Raw genomic sequence first — 22,350 nt, forward strand, 5'->3', positions numbered from 1 at the left:
ATTTAAACTCAGTTTTTCACAATTCCTGACATTTAATCCCAGTAAACATTCCCTGTTTTAGGTCAGTTAGGATCACCACTTTATTTTAAGAATGTGAAATGTCAGAATAATAGTAGAGAGAATGATTTATTTCAGCTTTTATTTCTTTCATCACATTCCCAGTGGGTCAGAAGTGTACATACACTCAATTAGTATTTGGTAGCATTGCCTTTAAATTGTTTAACTTGGGTCAGGTAGCCATCCACAAGCTTCCCACAATAAGTTGGGTGACTTTTGGCCAATTCCTCCTGACAGAGCTGGTGTAACTGAGTCAGGTTTGTAGGCCTCCTTGCTCGCACACACTTTTTCAGTTCTGCCCACAAATTTTCTATGGGATTGAGGTAAGGCTTTGTGATGGCCACCCCAATACCTTGACTTTGTTGTCCTTAAGCCATTTTGCCACAACTTTGGAAGTATGCTTGGGGTCATTGTCCATTTGGAAGACCCATTTGCGACCAAGCTTTAACTTCCTGACTGATGTCTTGAGATATTTCTTCAATATATCCACATAATTGTCCTGCCACATGATGCCATCTATTTTGTGAAGTGCACCAGTCCCTCCTGCAGCAAAGCATCCCCACAACATGATGCTGCCACCCCCGTGCTTCACGGTTGGGATGGTGTTCTTCGGCTTGKAAGCCTCCCCCTTTTTCCTCCAAACATAACGATGGTCATTGTGGCCAAACAGTTCTATTTTTGTTTCATCAGACCAGAGGACATTTCTCCAAAATGTACGATCTTTGTCCCCATGTGCAGTTGCAAACCGTAGTCTGGCTTTCTTATGGCGGTTTTGGAGCAGTGGCTTCTTCCTTGCTGAGCGGCCTTTCAGGTTATGCCGATATAGGACTCGTTTTACTGTGGATATAGATACTTTTGTGCCTGTTTCCTCCAGCATCTTCACAAAGTCCTTTGCTGTTGTTCTGGGATTTCTTTGCACTTTTCGCACCAAAGTACGTTCATCTCTAGGAGACAGAACGCATCTCCTTCCTGAGCGGTATGACGGCTGCGTGGTCTCATGGTGTTTATACTTGCGTACTATTGTTTGTACAGATGAATGTGGTACCTTCAGGTGTTTGGAAATTGCTCCCAAAGATGAACCAGACTTGTGGAGGTCTACAATTATTTCTTTAGATTTTCCCATGATGTCAAGCAAAGAGGCACTGAGTTTGATGGTAGGCCTTGAAATACATCCACAGGTACACCTCCAATTGACTCAAATTATGTCAATTAGCCAATTAGAAGCTTCTAAAGCCATGACATAATTTTCTGGAATGTTCCAAGCTGTATAAAGGCACAGTCAACTTAGTGTATGTAAACTTCTGACCCACTGGAATTGTGATACAGTGAAATATAAGTGAAATAATCTGTCTGTAAACAATTGTTGGAAAAATGACTTGTGTCCTGCACAAGTAGATGTTCTAACCGACTTGCCAAAACTATAGTTTGTTAACAAGACATTTGTGGAGTGGTTGAAAAACTAGTTTTAATGACTCCAACCTAAGTGTATGTAAACTTCAACTGCATGTGTTTATGTGTGTGTGTTTTAAAAATCATGGGAAGAGAGCTTGCTCGTTTACCTTTTCCTGCTGAATATCTTAAGCCCTGGTCTGGATCTCCGTAGTCTTCTGATCAAATTCTGAGCTTCGTTATCTTAACCTTCACTGTTATGGAATTTATTGCAAATATATTTGYTCTGTTGATTTTATTTATATTTTTTCCCAATTGAAGAGAAACGGATTTTCACAGGGCTAAGCTGTATTGGAAGACGAACGGTGAAACCTAAAGAAAATATATGGAACACCCAGCAGCCTACCTAACAAGACACATATTCCAAGCCATCAAGGAAGAGGAGGAGGACAGAGGGAGAAATGAAGAGGGAGGGATGTATGTTCCAGACACTCTCCAATGCTGCATTCCTGTAGTGCAAGGAGGTGTAGTTCACACATCCTATCTGCCCACTCAATTTAAATATTTTGCTGTGTTTAAAGTGCTTCTTAATACTTTACAGTCTTCAGCCCTCCCAGATGATCCATTCCAGATGTGGTTCATCTGTGAGGTGAGTGTCTCTCACTTTCTCTCTCTATCTCTRTCGCCTTCTGTGTCTCTCTTTCTCTCTGTATCATTTCATCACTCTAATTTAAACACACACACGCACACCAACAAACACAAGCTCACAGGCTACATCTGACCTTTTCTTTTCTCTTTTTTTCTGCTGTAATTGATCTTGTGTTATGTTGAGTCAGGTAACTGTCATAAGTATTTCCAATGGATAACAGGCATTACCAGAAAACATTGCACGGTTGTGGGAAACGGAAAAAAACAACTCACAAGAATTTGAATTTAGATGTTATTTTTGCTGTGGGTAGATCGCTTTTTTGATAATTTTGTGGGAGTCAAAGATAAACTTGATTAAAAAGCACACAATTGAAATAAGAAAATGTTTCTTACAGCAAGCAATTAACCGCAGACTGTTGGGTCAATCACTGTCAGGACAAATGCAGACATACCATATCTGGACCAATCACAAAAAAGACCCGGCTAATCCAGAYCAGAGTGAGAAAAACATTTAGTTCCAAATGGTCTTCCGAGGGGCCCTATTTGTGTACAGGGTATGGTAAGAAGTTGAGAACCAGCAGCTACACAGCAGCTACACACTCATGGGCTTCGAATAAGTCTAGAGTTGTTTTCATTGGGCTGCCATTTTGATTACCACAATCGTGACCTCTTCTGACAGAGATAGCCACATGACTTCACAGCTACAGAGGGAAGACCAAAGAAGACCTCTTTTGAAGATCAAAGAGGATAGAACAGAATGGCTGAACCAATTCATTAGAAACAAGAGTGATGTCAAACCTATTTGATCATCCAGGGCAATCATTCTGGCGCCTTACAGAACAAACTTTACTTTGTCAAGTGATAAATAACATTYCCTATGACTGATGCATAGATGATTTACTGTTAAATGCAACTTTGCTTGAAATGTATCAATTTGTATCAAATTTATATTGTATTGTATCAAAATCTACAATACAATATTTTAGAAAGCATCAATTTAAATGTTTACATAATTAAATTAAAACAGTAATTGACACACTAACATATAGGCCAACAATTCTGAGATGTATTTTTGGTGGACTTTTTGCTTCAAGCAATAGAAATCAGTGTAACATCAATCTGGTCAGGGTGGAGCTGAAACTATACCTATTGCCAAGGAGAAGAGGACCACACCAAGGAGTATCTACTGATTGGTGCAGGTTATCAAAGCAGAAACTTGGAGCGTTGGTCAGTTTCTGTGCCAATCATCATATTTCACCTTCAGAGTGAAAGTGAGAGATTTTACTGATGAAGCATAGTAATGAAGGACTTCATGGTCGGTGAGGTGTTCGACATTGTTACGAAGCCAGGCGGTACTCAAACGGGTATTCCAGCTGTCAACCCAGCTCCTTAGCTGTTACGCCAAGTGATCCAAGGTTATGATCACTATAATATGATGAAGAGATTTGTCCTCCAATTCTTTTTAAGCCCATAGCCAAGCAAGCCACCAGGAAGAACTGACTGGCAGCTATATCGAGATTAATGCCATATAATATACTGTGCATTCGAAAAGTATTCAGACCCCTTGACTTTTTCRAAATGTTGTTACATTGCAGCCTTATTCTAAAATGTATTAAAGTGTTTTTTCCCCCATCAATCTACTCACAATACCCCATAATGACAAAGTAAATTAGAACATTTAATAACACATTTACATAAGTATTCAGACCCTTAACTCAGTACTCAAGTCTTCTTGMGTATGACGCGACATGCTTGGCACACCTGTATTTGGGGAGTTTCTCCCATTCTTCTCTGCAGATCCTCTCAAGCTCTGTCAGATTGGATGGGGAGCGTCGCTGCACAGCTATTTTCAGGTCTCTCCAGAGAGGTTTGATCGGGTTCAAGTCCAGGCTCTGGCTGGGCCACTCAAGGACATTCAGTGATYTCCCGAAGCCCCTCCTGCGTTGTCTTGGCTGTTTGCTTAGGGTCATTATCCTGTTGGAAGGTGAACCTTTGCCCCTGTCTGAGGTCCTGAGCGCTCTGGAGCAGGTTTTCATGTCTCTGTATCAATCAATCAATCACATTTATTTATAAAGCCCTTTTTACATCAGCAGATGTCACAAAGTGCTATACAGAAACCCAGCCTGAAACCCCGAACAGCAAGCAGTGCAGATGTAGAAGCACAMTGGTCTAGGAAAAACTCCCTAGAAAGACTGGAACCTAGGAAGAAACCTAGAGAGGAACCAGGCTCTGAGGGGTGGCCAGTCTCCTGGCTGTGCCGGGTGGAGATTATAAGAGTACATGGCCATTAAGGCCAGATTGTTCTTCAAGATGTTCAAACGTTCATAGATGACCAGCAGGGTCAAATAATACAGCCAGGAGTCAGGCGTAAAACCGAACAGGTGGATCCCGTCTGTGACTCAACCCACTCAAGMMACGCACACCTCCTAGGGACGACATGGAAGAGCACTAGTAAGCCAGTGACTCAGCCCCCGTAATAGGCTCAGAGGCAGAGAATRCCAGTGGAGAGAGGGGAGCCACCCAAGCAGAGACAGCAAGGGTGGTTCCTRGCTCCAGTGCCTTGCCGATCACATTCACACCCCTGGGCCAGACTACACTCAATCATAGGACCTACTGAAGAGATGAGTCTTCAGTCAAGATTTAAAGGTCGAGACCGAGTCTGCATCTTTTACATGGATAGGCAGACCATTACATAAAAATGGAGCTCTAGGAGAAAGCCCTGCCTCCAGCTGTTTTCTTAGAAATTCTAGGGACAATAAGGAGGCCTACGTCCTCTGACCGTAGCGTACGTGTAGGTATGACCAAATCAGAGAGATAGGTAGGTGAAAGCCCATGTAATGCTTTGTAGGTTAGCAGTAAAACCTTGAAATCAGCCCTAGAAAGCCAGTGTAGAGAGGCTAGCATTGGAGTAATATGATCACATTTTGGGTTCTAGTGAAGATTCTAGCAGCTGTGTTTAGCACTAACTGAAGTACTATTCTCCGTTCATCTTTCTAACTGAAGTACTGTCCTCTGTTCATCTTTCCCTCTATCCTGACTAGTCTCCCAGTCCCTGCCGCTGAAAACATCCCCACAGCATGATGCTGCCACCACCATGCATCACCGTAGGGATGGTGCAAGGTTTCCTCCAGACGTGACGCTTGGCATTCAGGCCAAAGAGTTCAGTCTTGGTTTCATCAGACCAGCAAATATTTTTTCTCATGGTCTGAGAGTCCTTTAGGTGCCTTTTGGCAAACTCCAAGCGGGCTGTCATGTGCCTTTTACTGAGGAGTGGCTTCTGTCTGACCACTACCATAAAGGCCTGATTGGTGGAGTGCTGCAGAGATGGTTGCCCTTCTGCAAGGTTCTCCCATCTCCACAGAGGAACTCTGGAGCTCTGTCAAAGTGACCATCGGGTTCTTGGTCACCTCCCTGACCAAGGCCCTTCTCCTCCGATTGCTCAGTTTGGCCGGGCGGCCAGCTTTAGGAAGAGTCTTGGTGGTTACAAACTTCTTCATTTAAGAAGGATGGAGGCCACTGTGTTCTTGGGGACCTTCAATACTTTCCGAATGCACTGTATGTCCTGACATCAAAATGCACCTCCAAATCAACATCATCTACCATATCTTGCTGATCTTGCTTTTTACACCTCAATCAAATGACAGGGAAGCAGAAACGTTTAAACGTGTCAAAATGGTGTCCAAGTTTGAGCGACTGGAAAGAGTGATCTAAGGGAGRTCGCATCCACCTCCACCACCAAAGTTAATGGTGCAAAAATGATGGAATGTTTGAGAAAGTAGGTGAGGCATGAGCCCATGAATAGGCTACCAGGCCCTGGGCTTTGCTGAAGTCCAACACAATATGGCTCCGTCACAACGTTCTGTAGAATAAGCACCAGACCTGGGTTGAAATACTATTTGAAATAATTTCAAATACTTCAGCTGTGCTTGATTGTGCTTGCCTGCTTGCCCACGCCCACCTGGCACTTGCCCAGACCACACCCACCTGGCACTCCAAGCAGACCAAAGCAAATGCTCAAAAGTATTTTAAATATTTAAAATAGTACTTGAACCTAGGTCTGATAAACACATCTCAGGGTGAAGCAGGGCATCCTCTGCCTCTCTTCTCTTCCCTCTCTCTCTCGTTCTCGCTCTTCTTCTCCAGACAGACAGGGAGAGAACTAGGGCTGAACGACCTCAGTAACACCAAAACGCCCTGCGTTTGGGGTCCAGCACAGCGAGACGGTCGTGGTGATGCCAAAAGCTCTGCACTGCCCGGTTGAAAAACACTGTTAGCCGCCGCAACCCATTTATCAAAAGGGAGCTTGGGGGAACCTTGGTTCTAATTTACAGGTCCTCGGGTCCACCGTGAAGGGAGTGTTGTGGTTCGCCAAGGGTGCCAGTGCTACAGCGCCAGAGCTAGTCCTCGYGTCAGTCAGGTCAGAGAGAAACCATTAAAGGAGAAGGGCAAAGGGTTGTTACTGTATAAAGGTTCATACAGTACATGCTTATAAGAAGTTTATAAAGCATTATACCCGCAGGCTTTTAGTAAAATGTTACCAGTTTCTTTATATGGACAAGAAGAAACAAGTCATAAGATGAGGATTGTGCTGTTTAGACAAGATTATTTGCTAGCACTTCATATGTATGACTACAGAATATGAATGTGCTATGTATTGTGAATYATGGTAACAAGCAGGTTGTCATACACAAGGTCACAGATTTGAATCCTACCCCAACACCTTACCCTACACTTAACCAATCACGTCTTGCCTAAATTTAGCCCAATCTTTAACCCTAACCAATTAGGATTACTTGCCTAAATTTAAAGTGGCACTCCAGTCTCCTTTTCACCTCATTTAACAGCTGATTTGATTAACAAAAGGCACATCTCAATAGGTGGTTCAGGTTAGTCATAGCATAGCACAAATTCTCTATTGTTCTGTATGCTCCTCTAATGTTCCTCAAGCACCAGGGGAGGCCGATGACATCACGGGTTCCCATCAGACCAACTCCTTGAAAGCCCTACTGAACTCCTTGATGCTTGCAAAACAGTTGTTTTTTTACCTTTTAGTGCGTGTACTTTACTGTATTTATACTTGAGATGTCGCTTTTCAACAGTAAACGTACAAAATATTGCTGGAGAACGTCTTTAACCAATCTTCCCTAAACTTAACCAATCACATTTGCTTTTGCCCTCGTGGCAGAACAGGCCTCYGAAAAAGCTTGAATAAGAGAAACTCAACTCTAAAAGTTGCTGACACAAAGAAATAMAAAATATATAGAACTCTAGGTCTCTGACATTAGCAAGCTCCCAATCACTAAACCTATAGGTGCTGAGTCATGTGGCTATATGATGTGGCTTTTCTTGAACATTTCCCACCTCGGGGAAGCCGAGCGAGCAGACAAGGGGTACAAAGACGAGGGGAAAGACAGCGTGAGACAGAAAGAGAAAGAGAGAGAAGAGAGGAGGAGTGCAGACAGACTACATGGGAACTAATTATCTAGCAACTAATAATCCCTACACAATGGCCCCAGGAATGAAGGTTCTGATCCGCACCATGGTGGCTCTCCCTGGTCCCGCACATTCTTCCCGACCCAGGTTTAGTTCCTCCGGGAAACGGCACTCACGTTGGGTCTTTTTCCCACTCCCCCATAGAAGCCAATATCTCTGATCTTTCCCCGGGTCCATATAGCACAAGGTTGGGGGTCGGAGGGAAAAACATCTGACTCATACCCTTCATGCCTCTTTGTAATAGCTTTTTAAGCGTCAAGGTCAGACTCTGCATCGCATCACTGTAATAGTTACACAACTTAAAGAATTGTTACAGAAAATCCATTTGATTTGTCTTTGACTACTGATTCATTTTAGTCTATAATCTCTCTCTATGGAGTGCAAAATGCCACATAGGTAAATACAGTAATACAGTAAAATCCATGTGCCATGGCATGTCAATCATACTACTCTGTCTTGTTACAGCCCTCCCAACCTCTGCCACTGCCAGAAATACTTTTTGGATCATGGTTCCAATTCAAAGGTACGTAAATCATATACARCATTTTTTTTGCATATTGGTGGACATACTTGGAGCTCTAGCTGAAGCATGCTAAGAGATTGTTTATGATGGTTTATATTTAAAGTCACCCCTCCCTCTCCCATCGTGGTCTGTAAAGAAAGGAGGAGGCTGGGGAGTAGCTGTGGCATCCCTGACTCGAGGCCGGATAGCATCAAGCTTTAGCAGCCATTCCACAGCTAGTGCTAGCCAGGGGTGATGTGAATTCCATCTTGGCAAAGTGAAACTTAATTTACAGCGATGCTTCTGTTACATCGCACATACACAGAGAGAGAGAGAGAGAAAGAGAACCTCATCAGGCCTGGAAAGCAGCAGCAGCCCACATCTCTATTCCCTCGCGCTTCCCCCTAGACTACTTTGTCAGCATTGCCTCAGCATTTTACGTAAATAAAGCTCCTTAAAAGCTCTGTTCCTCTGTATGTGACAGCAAGAGGTTTCAACAGAGATGAACATTCCACAACCGGTGTCTGTGTGTGTCCTTAGTCTTCACACTCCAGTATGTGCACACTGAATACTGGTTATTGATAGACTGCCATTCCACAGTTCCGTGCTGTATTTGTTCTTCCAGCCTTTCCCTGACAAAGCAATCCGTGCTCATTCCACATGTTACACATCTGGCCAAAATCGAAAACGGAGAAAATAGACATAGAGAGGTCAAAGTGTGTGTGTGTGTGTGGGGGGGGATAACAACTTCTACTATAAATCTTGTTATTTGATCAGCTGGAAGAAGAGGGGAGAAGAGGCACTCCAGTAGCATTAGAGAAGAAAAAAGGAAATGCACTCCACAAAGGATAAGGGGATGATTTTCACCCATTTTATAACCACCTTTGCCGGGGTCATTAAAATAAGCCAGAAGCATTGTGGTTTGTGGGGACCGGGACAGACCTTAGGTAAACATGTCTTGAAGCAACGTAAAAGGGCGCCGTTAAACCCGAGCTGTTTTTTTATGTTCTCTGGCGGAGGTCATTGCGGGTTGGATATGGAGACCGGTGTCTGGAYGAGGTTGGGTGGAAACACAGACACAAAGAAACACACACGGCTGCCAGGGGTGTCACTGTCTCTATCTCTGTCCTTTAAAGGTAACACTTGCACCATAGTGATACTCTGTTGTTCCCCCCCGGGACACATAGTTGCGATGGTCCCCATCTTGTAAGCACCCAAAAGGTTGCATCACAATACCTAGAAAGAAAATGATTTKATCCATTTGTCCCTTCCAGAGAACCACTTAAAGGCYCTGTAAGCGTTCACTTCCGCAAATATTTAAAGTGAGACGGATACGATAGCTTCACCTGGCCACCGAGGAGGGATTGTCATAAGTGGTCTGGATGAACACCAACATAGTCTCATGAGCTTGATGAAAACAGAAGCTAACAAACGCAGGAGGTCAGAATGGTCTGATGAGATTTGTGTTTAATGAACATTTCCTGGATGTGTGCCCGCAATCTTCCCAGACTGATCTCGCATGAGTCATTACAGGCCTGTTGCAGAATTGTCCAATCAAATTTCCCTATTTACTGTGATCTCTAAAAGGTTTCTATCGGGCATTGTCCTCAAGTCGAATTCAAAAAGCGTTTCAGAGTGGGAGTGCTGACCAAGGATCAGGTCCCCGCTGTCCATATGATGTTATTGATTATGATCTAAAAGGCAAAACTGATCCTATATCAGCAATTCTACTGTGAGACTTGTGCATACMGCACAGAGATTAAAGACCTCTCATGGGGTTCTTCTAGCAATTCTGGTTGAAATGGAGCTCAGGTCAAAAGGATGCAAAACTCAAGCCATTCTCAATTACTTTGAAGTGAAACAGCAACCCACATTATAAAAGCACCAATATGATACACATGCAGTATGTAGTTTGGCGGTTTGATACGACCCCTGTATGACACACAAAATAGATTTTCCCCGGTCATGTATAGAGTATGACCGCCGCACCATATGTAGAGAATATTGCCTGTCTGCATCCATGCCAATGTGGGGAATTTCTTTCAGACCTCAGGGACTGCTTCTGGTCTCTCTCTCTCTCTCTCTCTCTCTCTCTCTCTCATTCTGTTCTTTTTCAGAGTTGGACTTCTATGTAAAGACTATGAACTTGGTCACCCATTTGCACAGGCCACCATGTGATTCAATACCAAAGGTATCCTGTCTTCTCTTGGGCTCTGAGCATATATTTGGGTATGTTTGTCAGGGGATAGAAAGAGGGGTAGTGTATCCGCCAAGCCACATACACTACTGGCCCACAGATAGGAATTCAGGAACAAAACGGTCCAACAATTCACTGTCTATTGTTATGTCCCTCTGCGATTTTCAGAATTTGTAAATTATTCAGCCCTCGTCATTGCATTTTTATACACTCAGGCACTTTTATCCATGCAAACTACAAGGAACCATGGTTCTGTTAGAATATAATGATATTACATTCACACAACTTTCTTTATTAACTTTTTTAATCAGGGTGATTTTTTGTTAAAAGCATAATTATTTATCTCTACGTCAACTCTAATTGCAATATCTAATCGGGTTTTTTTTGCTTCACTTCTGCATTGCTATCTCCTCTCTTAGAAAAAAAGGTGCTACCTAGAACCTAAAAGGGTTATTCAGCTGTCCCCATAAGAGAACCCTTTGAGGGACCCTTTTGGTTCCAGGTAGAACCCTTTTGGTTCCAAGTAGAACCCTTTTGGTTCCAGGTAGAACCCTTTTCGTTTCCATGTAGAACCCGTTCCACAGAGGGTTCTACATGTAACCGAAAGGGTTTTTACCTAGAACCAAAAAGGGCTATCCTATGGGGACAGCTGAATAACCCTTTTGGATCCCTTTTTTCTAAGAGTGCAGGTCAAAATGTATTGAACCATGTTACTGTTACACCAACCCTTTAAGCGACTGCCTCAGAACAATATATTGGAAAGGAAAGTGTCTGTGTCTCCGTGGGAGTTGTTCTCTGTGTGGTGTCTGACTGTTCTCTGTGTGGTGTCTGACTGTTCTCTGTGTGATGTCTGACTGTTCTCTGTGTGGTGTCTGACTGTTCTCTGTGTGGTGTCTCACTGTTCTCTGTGTGGTGTCTGAATGGAAGGTGCCCTTGCCTAGATAGTCTGGCACCCTGTCACGAGACAGAAAGCTTTACACATGCAGTGCTTAGGAGGTTCCAGACAAACAGCAGAGGCATGCTGAGGGTCAGAAGGAATTGTTTCCTTCTGTGCTCCCCTGCTTCACCTGACATCCTCTCCCAACGTTGTTAACAGAAGAAACTGTGTTTATACCAGAGGGCAGTCAGTCGATGGTCATTTCAACGTGGAGAATTGGTAATATTTGGTAGATTCCGTTGATCAACCGAGAATCCAACCTATATTTTACCCTCTCAAAAAGACAGCCAGAAGTCACAGATCACATGATGCAATCAATTCCTACTGCAGGGCAAAACCCCCACACATGATTGCTGCCCACCCCCGTGCTTCACGAGTTGGGATGGTGTTCTCCTCGCTTGCAAGCTTCCCCTTTTTCCTCCAAACATAATGATGGTCATTATGGCCAAAAGTTTCTATTTTGTTTCATCAGACCAAGGAGCATTCTTCCATAAAGGTACCACTCTGCTTGTGCCATGTGTCGTTGCAAACGCGTAGTCTGCCTTTTTTAATGGCGGTTTTGGAGCATGCGCTTCTTCCTTTGCTTGAGCGGCCTTTCAGGTTATGTCGATATAGGACTCGTTTATGTGGATATAGATACTTTTGTACCTGTTCCTCCATCATCTCACAAGTTTCTCTTGCTGTTCTGGTTTTGATTTACTACTTCTGCACCTAAGTACTTTCATCTCTAGGAGACAGACTCGTCTCCTCTGAGTGGTATATGACGGCTGTGGTCTGGTTTATACTTGCGTACTAATTGGTTTGTACAGTATGAACGTGGTACCTTCAGGCATTTGGAAATTGCTCCCAAAGATGAACCGAACTTGGGAGGTCTACAATTTTCTTTCTGAGGTCTTGGCTGATTTCTTTGATTTCCATGATTCAAGCAAAAAGAGGCACTGAGTTATTGAGGTAGGCCTTGAAATACATCCACAGCTACACCTCTAATTGACTTAAATTCAGTCACATTAGCCTATTCAGAAGCTTCTTAAAGCCATAACATAATTTTTCTGGAATGTTCTAACTGTCTGTTACAGGCACAGTCAACTATTGTACAGTCGTGCGCCAAAGTTTTGAGATGACACAAATTTATTCTCACAAAGTTTGCTGCTTCAGTGTCTTTGATATTTTTGTCAGATGTTACTATGAATATCGAAGTATAATTACAATTTTCATAAGTGTCAAGATGCTTTTATTGACTATTAACATGAAGTTGATGCAAAAGAGTCAATACTTGCCGTGTTGACCCTTTCTTTTCTAAACCTCTGCAAACCCCCCTGCATGCTGCAATTAACTTGCTGGCCACATCCTGACGTAATGGCAGCCCATTCTTGCATAATCAATGCCTTGTTAGTGTCAGAATTTTGTGGGTTTTTGTTTGTTCACCGCTCTCTGAGGATTGACCACAAGTTCCTGGCCATGGACCCAAAATACATGTTTTGTTCCCTGAGTCCGAGTATCACGCTATGGCTAAGTTCTCGTAGAGCATTTTCGTCCCACAACTGTTCCTGGAATGGTTGGGTAGAAAGTTGCTCTCGGAGGATGTGTTGGTAACCCATTTCTTATGTTTTATGGCTGTGTTCTTAGGCAAAATTGTGAGTGAGCCACTCCTTGGCTGAGAAGCAATCCCCACACATGAATGGTCTCAGGATGCTTTACTGTTGGCATGACACAGGACTGATGGTAGCACTCACCTTGTCTTCTCCGGACAAGCTTTTTTCCGGAAGCTCCAATCAATCGGAAAGGGGATTCATCAGAGAAAATGACTTTACCCCAGTCCTCAGCAGTCCAATCCCTGTACCTTTTGCAGAATATCAGTCTGTCCCTGATGTTTTTCCTGGAGAGAAGTGGCCTCTTTGCTGCCCTTCTTGACACCAGGCCATCCTCCAAAAGTCTTCGCCTCACTGTGCGTGCAGATGCACTCACACCTGCCTGCTGCCTTTCCTGAGCAAGCTCTGTACAGYTGGTGCCCCGATCCCGCAGCTGAATCAACTTTAGGAGACGGTCCTGGCGCTTGCTGGACTTTCTTGGGCGCCCCGCTCTCCTTGAAGTTCTTGATGATCCAATAAATGGTTGATTTAGGTGCAATCTTACTGGCAGCCTTATCCTTGCCTGTGAAGCCCTTATTGTGCAAAGCTATGATGACAGCACGTGTTTCCTTGCAGGTAACCATGGTTGACAGAGGAAGAACAATGATTCCAAGCACCACCCTCCTGTTGAAGCTTCCAGTCTGTTATTCGAACTCAATCAGCCTGACAAAGTGATCTCCAGCCTTGTCCTCGTCAACACTCACACCTATGGGCCAAGACTAAGGTGGAGCGGGGTCCACGTCCTGCGCTAGAGCCGCCACCGCGGTGAAATGCCCACCCAGACCCTCCCCTATAGGTTCAGGTTTGTGGGTAGTTATTTTCTGTTTAGTGTATGTCGTCACCATACAGAACTGTTCGTTTGTCATCTTTTGTTGTTTTGTTCAGTGTTCAGTTCAGTGATTAAAATTATGAACACTTACGACGCTGCACCTTGGTCCTCTTCTCCTTCTCCCGATGACGTTCGTTACAGACAATGCAACCAGATATCAACATTTAAAGGGGATGTACAGTGCATTCAGAAAGTATTCAGACCCCTTGACTTTTTACACATTGTTACATTACAGCCTTATTCTACAATGGATTTCAAAAATATTAATTTAATTCCTAGTTTCAATCTTACACAGCCAGTACCCCATAATGACAAAGCAAAAACAAGTTTTTAGAAAAATAAATGATACAAAACAATTATAGAAATATCACATTTACATAAGTATTTCAGACCCTTTACTCAGTACTTTGTTGAAGCCACCTTCGGCAGCGATTACAGCCTTGAGTCTTCTTGGTATGAGACTACAAGCTAGGCACACTGATTTGGGGAGTTTCTCCCATTCTACTCTGCAGATACTTCAAGCTCTGTCAGGTTGGATGGGGAGCATCGCTGCACAGCTATTTTCAGGTCTCTCCAGAGATGTTAGATTGGTTCAAGTCCAGCTCTGGCTGGGCCACTCAAGGACATGTCCCAAAGCCACTCCTGCATTGTCTTGGCTGCGTGCTTAGGGTCATTGTCCTGTTGGAAGGGGAACCTTCGTCCCTGTCTGAGGTCCTGAGCGCTCTGGAGCAGGCTTTCATCAAGAATCTCCTGTAATTTCTCTGTTCATCTTTCCCTCGATCGTGACTAGTCTCCCAGTCCCTGCTGCTAAAATCATCCAACAGCATGATTCTGCCACCATGATTCACCGTAGGATGGTGCCAGGTTTCCTCCAGACATGATGCTTGGCATCAGGCAAAGATTTCAATCTTGGTTTCATCAGACCAGAGAATCTTGTTTCTTATGGTCAGAGGTCCTTAGGTGCATTTTGATTAACTCCAAGCGGGCTGTCATGTCCTTTTACTGAGGAGTGGCTTCAGTCTGGCCACTCTACCATAAAGGCCTGAATTGGTGGGAAGTAGCTGCAGAGATGGTTGTCCTTCTGGAAGGTTCTCCCATCTCCACAGAGGAACTCTGCAGCTCTGTCAGAGTGACCATTGGGTTCTTGGTCACCTCCCTGACCAAGGCCCTTCTCCCCGGATTGCTCAGTTTGGACAGGCGGCCAGCTCTAAGAAGAGTCTTGGTGGTTCCAAACTTCTTCCATTTAAGAATGGTGGAAGCCACTGTGTTCTTGGGAACCTTCAATGCTGCAGAAATGTTTTGGTACCCTTCCCCAGATGTGCCTCTACACAATCCTGTCTCGGAGCTCTACGGACAATTCATTTGACCTCATGGCTTGGTTTTTGCTCTGACATGCATGGTCAACTGCCTTTCCAAATCATGTCCAATCAATTGAATTTACCACAGGTGGACTCCATCAAATTGTTGAATCATCTCAAGGACGATCAATGGAAACAGGATGCATCTTTGCTCAATTTCGAGTCTCATAGCAAACGGTCTGAATACATATGGAAATAAGGTATTTCAGTTTTTTTWATTGAATACATTTGCAACATTTCAAAAAATCTGTTTTCACTTTGTCATTATGGGGTATTGTGTGTAGATTGATGAGGAAGACATGTAATTTTATACATTTTTGAATAAAGCTGTAACGTAACAAAATGTGGAAAAAGGGAAGGGGTCTGAATACTTTCCGAATGCACTGTATCTACTGCTTGGATAGTTCGATCAGAGCCACTGGCTTAATCCTGTTCTGTTATTTCTTTCACATTTATTTTTGGTTGAGATGGAGAGGTGAATCCACATATCATTTGTTAACTTGTCGACAAGTTAATAGGCTATTTGCCTTATTGCAAAAGTGATACTGAATGGTGTTTGGTTGTCAACGCAACCAAATATCAATATTTGAAGGAGATGTTTCTTCTGCTTGGATAGCTCCACCTGTGCCAATGAGTCTAGCTTTAATCCCAGTTTGTCTACAAATTAATACTTGATTTGTTGGATTCATGTCTCCATTTCAACCAAAAATTGAAGTTAAAGAATAGGWRGATATCAAATCAAAAACTTTAAATGCACTTTAAATACAGTTTGATTTGATTTAATCATATTCTTTAATATTCCACGATATTAATATTCCAAGATTTTTGGTTGAGATGGACACATATTTAATATTAACTTGTAGATTCCATTTGAAATCAACCAAAGCTTGAAACTCTAGGCCTACTGTATATGTATTGTGTATTTTTTGTTGAATCCTGGGCTGAATTTAAACAATAGCTGTTGCCCACTGAAGTCGGTTACCACGCTGAACTGCGGTCAGGTCAAGACCCTGGTGAGGACGATGAGCACACAGATGAGCTTCCCTGAGATGTTTACTGACAGTTTGTGCAGAAATTCTTTGTTTGTGCAAACGCACAGTTTCATCAGCTGTCCTGGTGGCTGATCTCAGACGATCCCYCAGATGAAGAAGCCGGATGTGGAAGTCCTGGGCTGGCATGGTTAAACGTGGTCTGCAGTTGTGAGGCCGGTTGGACGTACTGCCACATTCTCTAAAACGACGTTGGATGCGGCTTATGGTAGAGAAATTAACATTAAATGATCTGGTAACAGCTCTGGTGGACATTCCTGCAGTCAGCATMCCAATTGCACACTCCCTCAAAATGTGAGACATCTGCTGCATTGTGTGACAAAACTGCACATTTTCGAGTGGCCTTTTATTGTACTCAGCACAAGGTGCACCTGTGTAATGATCATACTGTTTAATCAGCTTCTTGATATGCCACACCTTTCAGGTGGATGGATTATCTTGGCAACAGAGAAATACTCACTAACAGGGATGTAAACTAATTTGTGCACAAAATCTGAGAGAAATACGCTTTTAATGCATATGGAAAAGTTTTGGGATCTTTTATTTCAGCTCATGAAACATGGGACCAACACTTTACATGTTGCGTTTATATTTTCGTTTTATACATCTAAAACTAAAAGCATTGTATTTGTTACATCTGCTCCTGCCACGCCCTCTACTTCTCATCCTGGACCTCCCTAAACCTGCCACCACTCCCCCAGTGCTCTCTCCCTCTCTCTGTGTGTGTGTATGTGACTGTGTGAGTGGAGACAGGTGTGCTGGAAGCAGAGCAGATTCCCATCAGCTGCAACCTGTTCCATAATCAAGAACCCTACAAATACTCAGCCCTGCCACTTCCACACCGCCAGATTGTAGRCTCTACTCAGTCAGTCTGCGGTGCTAGCTGTTTGTTCATGCATAGATTGTGTTATCCTGTTYTGCCTGGTTTCCCTAGTCTCACGCTGCTTTTTCTCTCCTCTACAGTCCCGTCTGCTCTGGTACCTGTCTCCAGTCCCTCGTCTCCTCAGTCCTGCTTCYCTGCCCTGGATCCCCGCTCTACTGCTTCATTGGATTCCGCTCCAGACCTGCTTACCCGGTTCCTAATCTCCTTGCCCTCAGCCTCAGTCCGGATTCCCTACTACCCGCCCAAGATTCCCCTGGACTGCACCCCATCTCCTCTCCCGCTTTTCAATAAATACATTGGTTACCTATCCTTGTCTCCTCGTCTGAGTCTGTATTTGGGTTCACCTGCTCCGCCCCCCGCAACAGTATTTGGTTCAAACCATTCTCTAAGACCTAAAACTCAACTGGAGTTGTACATAAAGGGTGTGACCATTGAGCAAGTAGAGGAAGCTAAACTCCTAGGTATAACATTTGGATGGTCAKTTATCATGGTCAAGTCATTAACAAAGTTCTTGTGAAGATGGGGAGGGTTATGTATGTAATAAAAAKAATATGTTCTGTGTTTTTTACAGAAATCAACTGTACTAGTTGTTCAGGCTCTGGTCTTGTCRGATTAATATGGTCAAGTGCAGCAGAGAAAGACCTAGCAAAGCTGCAGCTGGCTCAAAACAGAGCAGCACGTCTTGCCCTTAACTGCACATACAGAACTAAAATCAACAGCATGCATGCCAGTCTCCGGGTTGAGGGTTGACGAGAGATTAACTGCTTCTTTTTGAGAAATATTACTGTGAAAATTCCAGGTTGTCTGCATAATCAAATAACATTTAGCTCAGACACTCCTACATACCCTACAAGACATGCTACCAGGGGTCTCTTCACAGTCCCCAAGTCCAAAACGAATTTACACCAATGCACAGTATTATACAGAGCCATGTATAATGCACTTCCGTCTCCAGCAAAATTACCTTTAAAAAACGGGTTAAACATTGAACAGTGGGGACTGTGAGGGGACACACTAACACACTATTTTTGTTGTATTGTTTGTATTTGTTGTATTTGTATATCCTGTTTTATSAGTGGTTTGTTTTGTGTGACTTGTATTGTGTTTTCTTTTTTGTGGACCCCCGGAAGAGTAGCTGCTGCTTCTGCAAAAGCTAATGAGGATCCAAATAAACAAATACAAATAATGGCATTCATATCAACTTTATCAATCAGATGMTTAACAAGAAAATATATGTTTTCCCCTCGCAACTAAACCTGGCTGATTAAGCTAGCCAGATGATAGTAAAGCTAGGACGAATGTCAGACGTTAGCTGCTGTCAATGGAGTTCATCTGAAWTGTACCATTATATTTCACATGATTAACAAACTACTGTCATGCCTTTTCACCAAAAATAGATGTATACATATAAAATATAGGATTACCTTCAAGTAGAGTATTTATTCTAGTACTTCAGGCCGAGGAGTAACGTTAATAGCATTCATTTGCAGAAATTACTTATCTTCTCCTTTTCAAGCTACTTCCTGAGATTTGATTGCTGGATCAATCTAGCAATAGGCAGCTCTGTTTTTGGCTGAATGGTCAGGAGTAAAAGGTTCTGTCGTTAGAGCTGCTCAAACCTCGTTTTTACTTGCGAATCTTGCGAAACGTTCAACAAGCTTACAAATCTTTTAGTAAAGTGATAGAACTCTGAGCGTGCACAGATTCAAAATCTGCAGATGTATTTTTGATTCACAGTGGAATATTTAAAGTCGTAAATGGACAAAAAAAATCTTATTGAATGTATTTAAATGTCAAGTTACAAGTTTGCGACCATTGTTATATTTTTCACACATCATGATACAAGTTTGCAAAATTTAATTATACATTTGGGAATCGTACTTGCAACCACGAATCTCAATGTGTGACCACGAAATTCAAAATACAAACTCATGGGCTTCCGTTTTCATTATCCCATAGAAAACTGGTTACCATGATGACATAATCTTGTGGTTMAAATTTTACCCTCAAAACAACAGTTGCTAACTTTTTCAAATCCAATGTATTTTCCACATAGATTCCACAACACAATACATTGACAAATTATGTTAAAACAACATTGATTTACGCAGCTTGTGCCCAGTAGGTAATTACTGAAAGGTCTCCTTATCGCATAGAAAGTTCTGCAAATGTGCTTGAGTAGGAGAGGTATTTCTTTACCCATTGGTCTCACTTAATATTTTACCTCATAGATTGAGGTATCAGCCAACCATTTGTTTTACTGGGTAAAAGGCACAAGATAAACAAATTAAAGAGCCCCTAATTGAAYCATCTTGTGGTTTTTAGTATCACAGGCGTTTCACTGTTCTCACAAAGTTCAAGATGGAAATGTGAGGTATGGTGCCATAGTCCCTCTGCCCAGAGCCCCAGACCCTTTCCCTTCCTCCCCAGGCCCTCTCTCCTGGCAAGAGAAGTGAGAGGTAGTGGTTTCTTGGTTCTCTTTGATCCACACCGGTCCATGACTCTTTGGAGAGGGCAGAGAGTTGTTGTAATCATCTGTGCTGCAGATACATCTCACTGCATGACCTCAGTGGTTCCCCCCTCAAAGTTTCAGGGTGCCACAAACCTTGGGCACAATGGTCTCCTCTGTTGTCTCTATCTAATGCAAAGGGCACCAGATAAACAGTGGAGACAAGGTGGCACAGCGGGTAGCGCCCGCCACAGAAAAACAAGAGGAATAGGAGAGAGGGGTGGAGGTGCCCYCTGGGGAACACAACACTGTTTCGATTCAACTGGAYAGAACTATTGGCAGCGGAGCAAGCATGGTATAAAGCCCTCTTTAAACTTACCGTGCAAAACATATTTTTAGCCTTCCCCTCCAGTTTTACATCACAGCCTGACCGCAATCCAGTTACTGACATTCAAACTATAGCCTGCAGTCCAATCTCTGTACGTTTGCACGAACACCCCAGATGCACAGACGTGGTGCGAAGGAGAGGCCTGAACTCCATGACAGCTCATCGTTGGACTTTGGAGAGTGAGGAGCGTCCGAGCGTGTTTGTTTTGGACCGACTATAGACAGACCTACATCTGCCAGCTTCTCTGAGCAAGTGCTCTGGCAGAGAACAAATGGCTCGGGAAACTGAGATTGCGGGCGGGGAATCGTTTTCGCGTTTCACTTCAGATTAGCGTCGGGTTTCCGAGAAACCCTCGGCTGCACATATTTTTCTTATCAGAAGGTAATTATTTTATTGTTACTTTAAACACTCTGGGATAGTTTACATACTTGCCTTCCTTAGTGTGTTTCATTTGAAATACTAGGCCCGTAAGAAACAGATGAGTGTGTTTTCAGTCACATAAAGAAACAAGCTGTGTAGAATAATAAAGGAGAGCAAGCTTTGAACCTTTTTGGTCCTAAAGGGCTGTGGGAGAGCAGTTTCCTTGATGTCCTGTTGCCTTGGTCGCTCCAAGACACAAGTCTCTCTGTGTTAGTTCAGTCATGCACCCTGTTTTACAGATTTTGTAGTCCTTGATATTGTTCCATCAAAAGACCTTGAAAGTATAGTTATTTACACTTTTTGGGCTTTGCTCGTAATTGCTCCCACATGTTTCATTGGAGATCGCGATCTGATCAGATAAAACACTAAACAAAAGTGGAAAACTATTTTCAGGCGAACTAATAAATGCCTTTCAATGTAAAAAAAATTACTTGTAAAGCCCCTGACTCGCTATAAAACACATTCAATCACTGGCTCAAAGCGAAGACAATTTCTTCTTTCCACTTACATTGGAGTTGACAGTTTGATTGTCTCAGCTCAAAGCTGCCTCTATTCCAATGTTATGAGGGCAGAGGCTGTTTTACTCTCAGTGACCATGCACGCATTTCCTTTAACTATGATGCTTACTTGTGATTTGTGGCAAGGAGAGAGTACGTAGGTGGCAAATTAGCGCCCATTATGAGAACGATGCCGGGTTTCCCTCTCTACTCTGAGGCCTACATCACTTCCCATTGGGCACCGACGTCAGTTCAAGAACCCTTTCATTGGATTTAGGTTAAAAGTTGGGTGGGGGAAAAAATATGAAATTCCCTTGCGTTGATGACTTTTTGCATATCCAATCAGTTTTCCCTGTTGATTCAACGTCGTCACATTAAATGTTTTTGTTGATATGGCGTGGAAACAACGTTGATTCAACTAGTMTTTGCCCAGTGGGTTGCTCCCAATATGATTCCAATGCAGAGGAAAAGTCACTGAACGACTGTCAATTGGTAGCCTGGAATTAACTGATATGAAGTCAAACAATGGTGAAACTGAGTATATCAGTTTGGTATCTAGCCAGGCTAGCAGATTGGATCTTACATGCAATCTAGGGAAAGGTTCAGCTAGTGTACTACATACACTTGGCCTAACCCTATTGATGGAGACATATAGACCAAACAGTGGTTTACATGCCACAGATTAGGCCCCATTAACACCATTCATTAAAAGAGTGGGCACAGAGAACACCTCACACAGCCCCTGCCAGCAGATAATGCCATGATTTATGTGGTGTGATTATCGTGTCCACGGCAAGCTAGAGAACTCAACAAGTGGAAGGTTTTGGGGAAGTGGGGCAAAAATAAACAGAGGATAAAACACATTAGTAAAACATATCCCCTTAAAGAAGAAAATACAATAAGTGCCATAATTCCATCCCAGCTGGGTTTTTCCAACATTGTTTTCATTAGTTTTAGTGATTCACCGTTTGTTCCCGTCTTTCCATCTTTCTCTCGTTCGATCGTCTACCGTAAATTCCAAACCGGTCTAATCCCACATMAAACTGGCAATAGTCTGTCCACATATTTAATGAGGTGTAGGCGGGTATGAGTGATCTGCAGACAGTACTGCTGGGTAGCTGCTTTGGCCTGTTCGCAGAGTGTGGATAGATGGAGATCGAGGAGCTGAGATTGCCGCTGCCTCATGGCTAAAAACCACAAGCCGTCAAGAGGATCTTCAAATGCTATATAATGACACAAAGTGGGGATGTTGGAACCGCCTTAACAAGTGGGTTTGGCTCCTGCRGAACATACTACCACCTAAAGAAGATGGAATCTCGTTTCTCTACGTRCCCAACCCACAACTTCTCTCCACCGATGGGGGATCCCATTCGAATGTGGTGGCAAACCTCCGGGTTATTTTGATTGAAATGGCTCAAAGCAGCAGTGGCTCAGTCAGCACTTCGGTAGCACTTCAGTTAAGCTCTGGAACACCCTTGTCATGAGAGCAGGTTTTCTACAGCAGGGTCTCCACAGCACAGCGCTCTGGAGTGAGAGAGAGAGCTTAGACCGTCAGCAATTCGTCTCTTTTTGTTTAGTCAGGCCGGTAGAAAGCTGTACTCCCTCACCAGGGCCACCGATCCAATT

General features: G+C 43.2%; 1 long non-coding RNA gene across 1 annotated transcript; it reads left to right on the forward strand.

The window, feature by feature from the left end:
- Positions 1-1,937: 1,937 nt before the first annotated feature.
- Positions 1,938-17,244, forward strand: LOC139027834 (uncharacterized). Its single transcript, XR_011479988.1, has 3 exons — positions 1,938-2,095; positions 8,053-8,110; positions 17,051-17,244. It is a non-coding gene; the product is annotated as an uncharacterized lncRNA (long non-coding RNA).
- Positions 17,245-22,350: the final 5,106 nt, after the last annotated feature.

The sequence above is a fragment of the Salvelinus sp. IW2-2015 genome, linkage group LG6.1 (genome assembly GCF_002910315.2).
Source record: "Salvelinus sp. IW2-2015 linkage group LG6.1, ASM291031v2, whole genome shotgun sequence".
Lineage (NCBI taxonomy): Eukaryota > Metazoa > Chordata > Actinopteri > Salmoniformes > Salmonidae > Salvelinus > Salvelinus sp. IW2-2015.